Source organism: Camelus bactrianus, chromosome 6 (genome assembly GCF_048773025.1).
Source record: "Camelus bactrianus isolate YW-2024 breed Bactrian camel chromosome 6, ASM4877302v1, whole genome shotgun sequence".
In the NCBI taxonomy this organism is placed as follows: domain Eukaryota; kingdom Metazoa; phylum Chordata; class Mammalia; order Artiodactyla; family Camelidae; genus Camelus; species Camelus bactrianus.
Genome location: NC_133544.1, coordinates 424,982 through 437,505, shown reverse-complemented (window position 1 = coordinate 437,505; position 12,524 = coordinate 424,982). Strand labels below are relative to the sequence as shown.

General features: G+C 59.0%; 1 protein-coding gene and 1 long non-coding RNA gene across 3 annotated transcripts in view; one reads left to right on the top strand and one right to left on the bottom strand.

Moving 5' to 3' along the window:
• Nucleotides 1-3,597: 3,597 nt before the first annotated feature.
• LOC141578049 (uncharacterized) lies at nucleotides 3,598-9,302 on the bottom strand. Of its 2 annotated transcripts, XR_012507929.1 has the most exons (4): nucleotides 7,908-9,301; nucleotides 5,325-7,626; nucleotides 4,161-4,562; nucleotides 3,598-3,807 (listed from the first exon to the last, which is right to left on the bottom strand). It is a non-coding gene; the product is annotated as an uncharacterized LOC141578049 (long non-coding RNA). The 2 variants fall into 2 exon arrangements; XR_012507928.1 differs by having other exon boundaries at nucleotides 4,161-7,626; nucleotides 7,908-9,302.
• The window catches only part of LOC141578040 (uncharacterized), a 23,648-nt gene continuing 20,426 nt past the window's right edge, over nucleotides 9,303-12,524 (top strand). Inside the window, exon 1 of the mRNA XM_074366599.1 lies at nucleotides 9,303-9,441. The gene's annotated coding sequence lies outside the window, so the exon portion shown is untranslated. The remainder of the gene's footprint in view (nucleotides 9,442-12,524) is intronic.

Below are 12,524 nucleotides of genomic sequence, written 5' to 3'. Positions count from 1 at the left end.
TTTTTTTAATCAATTCTGCTCTGGTTCAGATTTATGACTCATTGTTTCTTGAACAAAACCCTCGGGATTTGCTATTTGTAGGCGATTCCTTGGGACGGGAAGAGGAGCAGCCTCGGAAGCTTCGTGACTCCGAAGGCTTTCGGATTCTCCCTGCCGCAAAGACAGAGCACATCCAGTGGCAGTGCGGTGTGTCTGCGTCCCTACCTGGCCCTGTGCCGCCTGCTTCTCTGAACCACCTCAACACGGAAGGGCTTCCCGAGCGACTGCCTTCATTCTGGCTCCGGGCTGGTCCTGGCAAACAGAACTCCAAGGAGACCTCCTCCTTTTCAGACAGCGTGTTTGCCTGCAGTGCTGCTGCTGGGCCTCGCCGTTGCCCCTGCGGCGTCCGTCACTTCCTCCCGCTCGGCCTGCCGTCACCTACCGCTGGCTTATTTGTGCATTTACTTACTGTTGAAGCAGCGCTGACAGATGGCGCGCTGTTAGCTGTGCTGCACAAGAATTCGACGTTTATGCACATTAAGAAATGATGACCGCGTTAGACACAGAGCCATCCGTCCTGGGGCAAAGTGGCTGCAACGTGCCTGCCCGTGCTTCTCGTGCTGTGCGTCACATCCCCGTGGCCTACTCGTCGTGCGGCTGGAGGTGTGTCTCTAATTCCCCTTCACCTGTCTGGCCCCTCCCCACCTCTGGCGACCTCCTGTTTGTTCTCTGTATTGGAGTCTGTTTCTGTTTCATTTTGTTTGTTCATTTTTGTTTTGTTGTTTTTCAGATTCCACGTATGAGTGAGATCGTGTGGTGTTGGTCTTTCTCTGTCTGACTTACTTCACTTAGCATAACGCCCAAGGCCATCCGTGCTGTCGTAGCAGGTGAGCATTCCTATTCTGTGGCTGAATCGTATTCCATTTGTGTACACGCCACGCCGTCTCTATCCAGCCATCTTGTTGGACGTTTGCGTCGCTTCCCTGTCTTGGCTGTTGTAAGTAGTGCTGCTGTGAACACTGGGGTGCGTGCATGTTTTCACATTAATGTTTTTGTTTTCTTCGGGTGAATACCCAGGAATGGGGTGGCTGGATCATGTGGCAGCTCTGTGTTTAGTATTTTGAGGAACCTCCGTACTGTTTTCTACAGCGGCTGCACCAATTTGCATTCCCACCAGCAGTGCACGAGGGCTCCCTTTTCTCCATGTCCTCGCCAACACTTCCTTGTGGTCTTTTTGATAATAGTCATACTTTTTAAAAAAATTAATTGTCTTTAATTGAAGTGTAGTCAGTTTACAGTGTTGTGCCAATTATTTCTGGTGCCAGCATCGTGCTTCAGTCACACGTACACATACGTGCATTCCTTTTCATATTCTTTTTCAGTATAAGTTACTAGAAGATACTAAATAAAGTTCCCTGAGCTCTACGGAAGAAACTTGTTTATCTGTTTTATACCTAGTAGTCAGTATCTGCAAATCTCGAACTCCCAGTTTATCCCTCCCCACCCCCTCCCCCGGTAACCGTGAGTGCGTGTTCCATGCCTGTGAGTCGGCTTCTGTTCTGTAAATAAGCTCGTCTGTGTCATTTTTAAAGACCCCACCTGTGAGTGCGGTCACGTGGTGCTGTTCTCTCTCTGTCGGCCGGCTCGGCCGTGCTGGCGGGGCTGGGGAGACGCTGGCCCCTTTACACACGTTTTGGATCCCGTGGCTCAGGTCAGGTTTTCTACTTTCATAACTCAGTGCAAGTTCCCATTAAAAAGGTCTACACTTTGCTTCTGCACAGATTCTGGGAAGATCGGGGAAACTGCCGCGTGGGGAGGTGTGCCTGAGCGCAGGACATTTCTGCCTCCGCATAGGAGGCTCCTTTCCGCCCTTCCCCGCTCATCGCTTGTCGCTGGGTGGGGCGGCCTGCATCCCATGGCTGCTGGCTGTGTGGCCCTCGGGTGGCTGGCCCCCCGCAGGCAGGTGCTGCCCCGGGCAGCCCGCTGCCGTGAGCCTCCTGCAGCACTTCTGTGCGCTGCTCCCCGAGCCCAGCCCAGGGCGCCCCGCTGCGTCTTCAGGCTCAGCTGCGATGGCCTGGGGACAGCACTGGTCCCCTGGCTCTGTCTGCACCGCCGTCAGGGGCCCTTGTCAGACTCCCCCAACACCTGAGCCTCTCTCCCCCTCCGCCTGGCTTTGCCCTGGCGCCCCTCCTGCCTTCTGGCTGGTGAGCCGAGCCGAGCCGAGAACGGGCTCAGCCCGACAGGGCCTCCGCGCAGCGGGGCCGGTTCTCCCCTGCTTCCGGGCGCCGCATGCGCTGCGGTGCGGCTCTTAAGTGTTACTTTAAATGGCTGTTTCTTTTGTGTCGGAGTCTTTCCTTTTTTGCCTTGGTTGGATATTTGTCTTTGTTCAAATAATTAATTTTGATTTTCAGTAGGCTATGCGATCACATTGAGCATGTGTGTGAATATATGCACGCGTTCGTGTGTATTCAGTATGCACAATATACGCTGTTGAAGATGAAATTGTTTTTCTTATAATAAATATATAAATATGTACATATATAGTTTATTCAGTAAGGAAGGACTCAAGGAGATAATCCTGACTTTGTGCATGTGTGGAATCTGTTTGAATGCTCATTGCTAGTTTTGGAGACATGAAATTCTTGGGCCGTGTTTTTCTTTAGCAGGGTTTTGCAGGCATTGGTAAACTTTGTTTTTGTAGGAATCAGGCTAGATCGTCCCCTCGTGCACGTGGTCTGACCCTGCATGGGTGTCTGCTTTGTTTCTCTTGAAGTCAAGTATCTCTAATAAAACATGTTTATTTATGACTGCTCTGGCCATTTTTTCTGGGAACTTTAAGAAATTTCCAGAACTTTGCTTTAAGTGTCTCAGAACACTGGTTCTGGACTCTTGGCTGCCTCCCCCTGCCAGTGACGTGACCAGTGCCACCGTCCTGGGCAGATCTTTTCTGGGAGTGGGGGGAGTGGTGTGGGGAGGGTGGGCAGGACACACGATGGCCTTAGAGGAACGGTGGGACTCCGTCTGAGAAAGCGGGGGCCGCCGGAGTGCTCGCGGCAGGGATTTGGGAGGCCCGCTATGCAGCCATAGGAGTGGAGTGGAGAGCAGGGGCGGCATGGGGCTGACAGGTAGGTGAGGGGCCCCACTTAGGCTTTTTGCAGGGGGCTGTGTAGGGCCATGGAGCTTGGACAGACTGGACATGGGGGAGAGCAAAGGGACTTCAAGGACAGCATGAAGGCGTGTGCCCCGAGCATCTGTGAGCATGGAGGGCTTCCTGAGGCAGGCTGAAGGGCGCCCTGCAGCGTGGCGGGAAGTGGTGTGCTCTGGCCTGGCGTCGGTGCACAGGCGGGTGGGTGTGCGGCTCAGCCCACTGGGCCGGGGCTAGACCCTTCTCTGGGGACTCATCAGCCTGTAAATGGCATTTGAACCAGAGGACCAGATGAGCTGGTCTAGGGACGCCTGCAGGAGGGAAGAGGGCATGTGCTGTCCTAGGCATGGCCTGGTCAGCAGTGGGGACGAGAAAGGGAGCAGAGGAGGATGGAGGATGCCTGCTGCTACCAAGTCCAAGCTCGTTCTGCTCGCCGCACGACAGGCCAATAATCGGGAGACAAGGTGCTGGGGCAAAAAAGTAACAACTTTATTTAGAGAAGACGGCACATAGAGAAGATGGGGGACTCATGTCCCAGAGAACCATCTTCCCCAAGTCAGAATCCAGGCTCTTTTCATACTAAAAAAGGGAGGGGTGTGGTTGGTTGTTGCAAACTTCTTGGTTTCAGAACCCTTTGTTCTTGCAGCCGTCCACGTGGGTCAGGTCACGGTGTGCCTGCAAACCTCCAACAAGACAAATGTTACTCTCTGTTCTGCAGTTTTTGTCTCTATGTGAATGGGAAGTGTTCTACCCTTAAAGGTCAGAGCCTTGAGAGCGGGCTGTCCTGTCTATTTCAGGCTCTGGCAGCATTCCTTTACAAAAGGCGCAGAACCAGCCTGTCCGAGCACAGGGTACAGAGCACAGGGTGAGACCCAAGGAACAGATGCAACGTGGGGCCAGGCTTGCTCCTCCCTGTTACACGGCCAGGGAGGAGGGGACCGGAGCGCAGACGGCCTGGAGGCCGGAGCCCGCGGGGGAAGGCAGGCCCGGGCCTGCGGCTCGCGTCGTAGAAGCTTCTGCCGGGACCACGACTTACTTGGATTCCAGCTTGGATCTCACAGGCTCAAATGGCTGCTTTAAGCCCATTTGCTCTGAGACACTCTCAGGTCTAACTCAGGAGGACACCCGATGCACGTTCAGACGCAGGGAGCCCACAGGAAGCGCTAGTGAACCAAAGGGCCTCGCGGAGGGGCAGGCGCCACCGGCGCCAGCCTCGGTCGCAGAGTGCGCGCTTGGAGAGCTGGGAACCGCGCCTGCAGCCCCAAGGACTGCGTGAGCCCAGGGCTGTGCGCTCAGACGCTTTGGCCCGCAGGCTCGGGGTCTGCACGGTGGATGCCGCAGGCATCGGTGTGGCCAGGCAGGGCGCCAGTTGAGGGTCGGGTGGCCGTGAGGCTGACGGCTGCCTGCCTTCAGGGCAGAGGCGCAGGGCGTCCCCCAGCTGCTGGGAATACTGAGAGTGAGACGTGAGCACGGGGCAGAGACGTGATTGTTATTGCTATTAAATGTCTGTACTATCCATCTGACTGGCCCTGTTGTATTTACGCCCCCACTGAAAAAGTCTTGCTTTCATGTATCTAAAGAACATACAATAATACAGCCTGAGAAGTGTAAATAAAGCTCTAGAGTGTTAAAAAAATGTTACAGTAAACTGGTAGGTCAGAGAGCGAAAGAGACATTATAGACACATGGTTGGATTTGTTTGTTTGTTTGTTTGTTTGTTCTGCAGGGGGAGGTGATTTAGGTTTATTTACTTCTCTAAGCAGAGGTGCTGGGGACTGAACCCAGGACCTCGTGCATGCTAAGCACACACTCCACCACGGAGCTGTGCCCTCTGTCTTGTTAGATTTTTAAATACATACCATTTGTTTAATTAGTCCTGCTGTTACTTACGCTAATTGGCACTATTTCTGCTGTTTCAATTAAGTAATAACATTCATTTAACAAAAAAGAAACTCATACCACAAAATCTGTAAGTTGAAACAGACACTGCTCTTTTCGTGTTATGGTAACAGCGGGTGTGTGCACCCACGTACTGCCCCTTGCACAGCACGTCGCCACCTCTGTCTGGTGTGGCTGTGGCCGCCCAGGGCCCGGCGCACGTGCAAGCGGGTTGGCCGGTGAGCAGGTGGGAGGGTTCTTTTCTATTATTTCTGTTTCTGTTTTCTGTCTTTTCTATTATTCTGGCGAATTAGAAGAGGACCTGAGTCAGGTGAGCAGACAGGGCTGCCTGGGACCAGGGAGTCTGGACAGGATGCAGTGGGGAAGGTTGTCGGACGCCCCTCCGTGGGACTCAGTCAGGCTGGATGTGACGGAAGCCCTTCGATCTGGTGTACCTCCCATGTGACAGCAGAGGAGCCGCAAACACCACCGGTGACTGAAGTCCCATCTGTCTGCTGCCTTTAGTTGGTGGGCAAAGAGGCTGCTCACCTCCAGCTGGTAGAGCAGGCAGACAGCTGGGTGTGAGCAGGGAAAGGGGGACGCGGGCCAGTTGGCAGGAACTGGGCAGAAAGGAGGGGCACAGGCCAAATGCAGGGAACCACACATCACGTGAGCAGCAGGGGTCCCTGGGCAGAGAAGGAAAAGCAGGAGCCTTCGGGCTGATAAGGGATCATGCTTTCTGGGGTGACAAGTGGCCTGGAGAAGAACAAAGAAAGGTGGGGAAAGGCAGGAATCTCCAGTGTCTGAATGTGACCTTTTGCTCACTATGCCCTCATTTCAATAAAATCAGCCTTGGGGATCAGAAGTCCCCATCACGCACCGCCGCCGTGACACTTCCGATCCAGACTAAGGAAGGAAATAAAAATCCCTCCTGCCCACGGGAAGGTGGAGCTGGGATGATGATCAGGGAATACGACCCCAAACCTGCCCTCCCCAGTGACTATTCCGCCCACTCACTTTTATACCCTAAGTAACCAACTTGCCAAAGAAACAAGGGCAGCTGCTCACCTGAGCTGCCCGCGCTCCCCGTGAGACAGTCCTGTCCCTCCCTCAGTAAGTCCCCACTATATTTCTTAACCCCCGGGGTCTCGTGTCTGAATTCTTTCTGTGATGGGACAAGAACCTGGACACCACTGTGTCTGCATCCTAGGATGGGCAGACAGCGAACCGCCTTCTGGAAGCCCGATGGCTTGCCGGCCGCCGTCTCTTCTCACTGTCCAGGCAAGGGTCATGTGGCTGCCCTGGGCTGCAGAGGGCTGTGTCGGGAAGGATGGGGGCGGGGGCAATGGAGCACCAGGGGGTCTGCCCCAGAGAGTGATGGAGTGGGAGCTGCACACCTCGGTGTGTGGCCACCAGTCAGAGTGATGCCTGGGTCACGGTCCCCTGAGTGGGCCGGGCCTGGGGGTGAAGGGTTGCATTGCCCTTGTTGGGCGAGGAGACACCAGGACTGGCCACAGGGAGGGGAGGGGCGTGGAGGGGACGCAAGTGGGTGGAGAGGGCGGAGGTGCAGGGGGGAGGGTCATGGGTGCGGTAGGGAGGTAGCTGGAAAGAGGAGAGAGGGCGGGCGTTGGGCGGACACTGCAAACTGTGACTCTGGAGGCAGAGCGGTGGGCTCTGGGGAGTCCAGAGGCGGGCCTGGGACAGGCGGCTGGGGGCAGAGGAGGACGGCCCGCGTAACAGCAGGGACGGGGCTGCACGTGGGGCGGGGGGCAGACAGGGACTGGAGGGGGAGGGCGATGGGGGTGTGTGAGTGTGTGTGCGTGTCACTCTGAGGCTGGGGCTTCCACGGAGGGGAGGGAAAGGGGGCCCTGCACCCTGGCTCCTCGGGGTGGGGTCACTGCAGGGACCTCGGGTGGTCAGCGCTCAGCTCCAGGCAGATGGCTGTGTGGTCAGGGAGGGGGCTTTCGAGGCCTTGCGGTGGGGTGTGAGGGGCCGGGCTTTCTGAGGGGGGGACCCCCCGGTGGCTAGGGAGGGTGGGGGAAGGCGCCCTCAGCAGCCTCCTTCCCAGCAGCTTGCTGTCTGAGCAGTGTGCTGGTCCAGGCGCGTCCAGGGCTCTCTGGGGTCCCCTTCATGTGGACCAGTGGCTCAGGGTTGCCTGGGCTGCCCCGAGGCTGGTGCATCTGAACCTGTGTCTCCATGAGATTCTGGGGGGCCCTTGTGCATGAAGGTTGATGGAGATGGTCTTACTGCCAAAGCGCAGCCTCCGCGCTCCACTCACTGAATTGAGACTTGAGGACAGAGGTTTTGATGAAGCAGAAGAGGCAGCTGTACTCCTTCGCCCGGCAAAGGAGGTCACAGCGGCTGATGCTTCCGGGCTGCGAGCCTGCTGGGGAGAGGGGGCGGGGTTTTATAGTAAAAGTTCAAGGGGCAGCTGGTTTCCATAGAGACCCTGTTACCGAGTCCAAACGCGCTCTGCTCGCTGCACGACAGGCCAATAAACCGGGAGACGAGGTGCTGGGGCAAGGAGTAGCGACTTCATTCGGGAAGATGGCGGAGCGAGAGGCTGGCAGGCAAATGTCTTGGAGAGCCATCCTGCTCCAGTCAGAATTCAGGCTCCTTTTACACTAAAAAGGGAAGGGGGTGTGGTTGGGTGCTGCAAACTTCTTTGTTCTTGCAGCTGTCCATGGGGGTCAAGCCACGGTTCCCCTGTAAAACCTCTAACAGAACAAGAGTTATTTTTTATTCTGCAACTTGTTATCTTTATATAAGCCCGAAAGTTAATACCCTTGAGAACGGGCTCTCCTGTGCATTTCAGGCTGAAGGCAACATTCCTTTACAAAAGGCGCAGAGCTGGCAGGACTAAGCCCAGGAAACAGGGCACAGGGTTAAAGCCAAAGGAGCAGACCTCATGTGGAGTCAGATCTGTTCTCTTCTGTTACAGCCCCGCTCAGGTAGCAGCTGGTGGCAAAGTTGTCCTGGTTCTGCAGACGCAGGGCCCCCTTCCCTCTGCTGGGTGTGAAGTCCTCCTCCGGCTTTGGGACTCTCTTAATATTCTTGTACCTGGAACGAGGGTGCTTAGGAAGGGGCTCCAGGGAAAAGTGCTCCAGAGAAAAACGTGTGCCGTTTATAGTCAGGTTGATAGATGCCTCTGGCATTTTGGGCTGAGGCCTGGGACCTCTCCCTGCAGGGTCTGCCCAGGCTGGGACAACAGAACACAAAGAAACCCCGCGGGGCTATAAACAATGCAGACATGTGCAGTGGGGTGAGTTATGAACCATAAGGTGCACAGAACACCTGACCGCTTCTCCGAGGTGTTGGTAGGGGATGGGCCCGAGTCCCGCCTCCTCTCCAGCCCAATGCTGGTCAGCAAAACATGCTTTAAATTATTGCACAGTTAAGCAGTTACAAATGCCAAGTGGTCACTGATGACAATAGGATTCTGCTCGGTTACAATCTGAGGGACCTGGAGCTGGGTGGGAGGGCCTTTGGTGCCCCCCTGCCATCCCAGTCCTCACTCGGACCCTTTCCCCCCACCCAGGGGCAGGGGCACTGGCTTGTTCAGGTCCAAGGAGCCACTGCCCTGCTGGGGGCTCTCCTGGCCGAGCACGGTCTCCAGGGCCTGGTGAGGGCCCTGCCCAGTGGGTGTGCTCGTCTGCACCAGGTCCCTGCGCATGCCGCACCCGCTCTGTGGCCATCTGAGCTGGGACTCCTGGTGGCCCAGCCCTGCCTCTGGCTCCGTGGGCAGTCTTCCTGGGGCCTGAAGCCTCCGGCTCCTCCAGCTGAGTCCCTGTGTCCCCCATGCCTGTGGAGGCAGAACCTTGGGGTGTCCTTGCTCACCTCCCAGTCCTGTCACCAAGCCCTAGTTGCTCCTTGTCTCCAACTGTAGCTAAAAGTGCCACCTCCTCCAGGAAGTCGCCCTGACTGACCCCAGACCAGATTGGGCAGGGAGACCCACCCTCTGTGTCGTGCCCTGTGCCTCCCTTCATGGCCTCAAGCTGCACTTGTGAGCAAGTCCACCGACGGCAGTGTGGCCAGTGTCCAGCTGTGGCCACAGCCCTGCCCTGCTCAGGTGCCCTGGGTGATAAATGGATGAAGGACCGAGTGAAGAATGAAGGAAAACAAATCACAGGAAGGCTGCGCGGGGGCATCCAGGCTCTACGTTAAAACTCACTGACAACCTCCCAGGCCTGTGTGTGTTGGGGGTGGGGCAGGGCAGGAAGGGGAGTCAGGAAGCGGCTCTGCGGTGAGCGGCCCGGGCTGGCCTGGAGCCTGTCGGCTTCCTGTGTGTGGGGCGGCTGGGTGGGGGTGGGGGGGGCGTCTCCCAGCAGGGAGCAGGCTGCCTGGGGCTGGGCTGTCCTCAGGCTGTGGCCCCACCGGTGACCAGCGCTGGCCTGTGGGTGCCCGGCTCCTGGGCTTCACCTCTTCAAGGAGGGAGCTCGGTGAGTGCCGCCCTGAGCCCCCGCCCCAAGTCGGGGCTCCAGACCCTCCTGGGGAAGGCTTGGAGGTGACAGGTGGGCAGGTGCAGGTTGGTGGCCCCTTGTGTGACGCAGAGCCCACCCTGCCCTGCCCCACGGGGGCCTCAGGCTTCCGGGGTCCTGCTGTGGGCTGGGGTAGCCCCGCTGCCTGCCGTGGGCGAGTCCACCGAGCTGAGACAGAGGCTCCCGCGAGGGGAGGGCAGTGGGTTGAGCTGCAGGTGGGTGCAGGGTGAAGGTCTCTCCAGGGTGGTCTTCCTGGGCCCTCCTCAGCTAGGAGCCCTATGCCTGGTGGCCTGACAACTGACCACCACCTTCTGTGCTGGCTGCCTGGCAGGGCTTTCTGCAAAGGGGCCTGACACCTGGTTGGGTCCCGGCCCACAGCCGTGTCTCTCCCGCTGAACTGGCGCCCCAGCCTGCCCCGGCTGAGGGGCAGAGCACGGGAGGTCTGGGTCCTGGTGGATGCCTGGGGCCAGCCCAGCCTAGGCCTTCTGAGTGTGTCTGTGTCCTGGACAATGCACGAGGGGCCAGTGGTGGCAGAAAGGGACACTCCAGCTTGGGACACTCGAGATAGCACTGGCCAGGGGTCCGGGAGCCACAGCGGGGCTGTGGGGACAGGGCCCAGCCCCCACTGACCAGCCCAGCTCTCTAGTCTCACCAGGAAATGGGGCACCGAGGGGCATCTGTAGGGGTCACCCAAGGGTCTGAGGACAGTCCCTGGCTGGAGAGCCACTCTCTGCCCTCTAGCCGGGGCCTGGACCCCCGGAGACCTGGGGGCGGGTTTAAGCCACAGCCTTTCTCACGGTGTAGGTGCCACCAGTTCCACTGTGACTCAGGGCTGCTCAGAATGCCCGGTCACACCGCTGGCCTGGGGGCCTCCGTGCTGAGGAGTGGGCTGCTGGGTGAGGGTTTCCTGGTGGCAGGACAGGGCCAGCAGCTTGCCCTTTGAGTCTGAGCCTGCCTGGGCTCTAGGCTCCAGGCAGGTCTTCCGAGTGTCCCCAGGCAACTGAGCCCCAGCCCCAGGGTGGCCCATGCCGCCCCACGCCGGCACAGAATCCGTCAGGGCACCTGGGGCGGAAAGCTGCTGGGGGGGCAGCCCACCTCCTGGCCCAGGACCCTTGCGTCCCCCGAGAATGCGGGGTGGGGGTGTGGGGCCGTCTGCCGGCCGGGACCTCAGATCCAGTCGGGCTCCCTGGTAGGGGCCACTTGGGCTGGCGGTTTCTGGCGCTGGGTGTGTCACTGTGGTACCAGCTACCACCGTACCACCATGACACAGACAGGATCAGAAACCTCCTGGCCTGTTGGGGTTCAGCAACCCGTTGGTCTTGCCTGGAGGAGGGCGGGGGCTTCCTGTGCGGTACTCCTCGGGTGCTTTCAGCTTGGTCCAGGGTTAGGATGAGCCACATGAGGGGTGGGCTCTGAGGCAGAGGTCCCTGTGCCCAGCCTGCACTGTGGCCATAGAAAATGTCCCCTCCAGGGGCAAAGCTTGGCTGTCCTGGGCCCTAGTGGCAGTCTGAGCCCAGGTCTGGTGGCCTGGCATCCTGCTGGGCCGGCTCTCGGAGCTCCCTCTGGCTCCGGGCCTCCTCGGCACGTGGGGTCCGTCCTGGATGCCAAGGGCCTGCTGCCCAGCTGGTCAGTCACTATGCCACTGTGGGAGGGAGTCCCAGTGGACAGAGAGGCAGAGGGCTCACACAGGGGCTTCTGGGTCCAGTTGCTCGTAGCATGAGAGTGTCTCCCCTCCAGCACGCTCCTCTGAGGCCAGGGGTGGGCCTGGGGCAGCGGGGTTGGGGGCATCCTGAGCTGAACTCCCCTGGACCCCGCAGCTGCCCCCGCCACTCCCTGCACCTGGCCACTCTGTCCACACCTGCCCTGCTAGGTGCTGGGTGATGGGAGATTGGAGTTGAGAGAGAGGACAGCACCCGGGGTTGGTGGGGAGGCGGGCTGGTTTCACGGAGCTCTGGCAGGGTCAGCTCGGTGGACGGGTTCAGGCCCTGAGCAGTACCCCACTCCAGTCTCTGCCCTTGGAGGTGAGGTGCTGGCTGGTATTTGCTATGTAACCAGCCACAGTGGTACCCAACCCATAGTCTCACTGTGATGAATCCTCCTGCTAAATCCTCTGTGACTTCCTCTTCCCACGGAGGGGATCCTGGAGGTCCGAGGGGAGGAAGAGGAGGCCAGGACTAGGGCCTGGGGCCGGACACACAGCACACAGCTGCTCACCCTATCCTGGCCAGGGCCACAGCCCCCCCACTGGCCTGCCCTACCTGCAGGCTCAGGGTGGGGGCGGGGTGTCTCTGGGGGTGGCTCCTGTGCCTGGTGCAGGTAGGGGTGTGTGCTGCCTCCCAGGGCTCCCAGCCTCACCCCTCACTGGCTGGGTGGGCCTGGCCTGTGCCTCAGTTTCCCCACTGTGGAGGGGTGCCGATGGAGCCCCTATGGGGGGGCTGATGGGAGGAAGAGGGGTGTACTTGTGGCAGGTCTGTGGAGTCCAGCCTGGGGCTCTGCACTCATGGTCCCCTGGGATGTGGGTGGCCACTGGACCTGGGCTCCATCCGCCCTGACAGCTGGGCCACCCACTGAGCCGAACCCCTTGGGTGCTGGACCTCGGCTCTGTGCTGTCCCACAAGTGCTGGCCCCAGGATTGTGGCCCCTCAGCCTTTGCCTGTGGGGGCCCAGGTTGCACCCTCGTTTCCTCTGACCCCGACCCCAGCACTGCCCCTCAGACCGTGATGGACACTGCGTGTCCACAACAGCCTGTGTGACTCAGCCCTGCAGTTCCCCTCCAGAGCACAGACCTCCTGCTTGAGGGGGCCCATCCCTCCAGAGCCAGAGGCCAGAGGCCAGAGGTCGGTGGCCTCGAGGACCCCAGACCCAAAGGGGTGAGCTGCCAGGTCTGGGGTCAGAGACCGAGGCCCGGAGGGTGTGGGTGATGGGGGCAGTGCCCAGCTGGCCCTGGTTGCTGCTATGGGCAGCATCGCCATGGGTACTGAAGTCATATGGACCCTGTCTGACAGCCCGTGACAATAGCCGGGGCCTGGGTCCCGGAGGCTGGG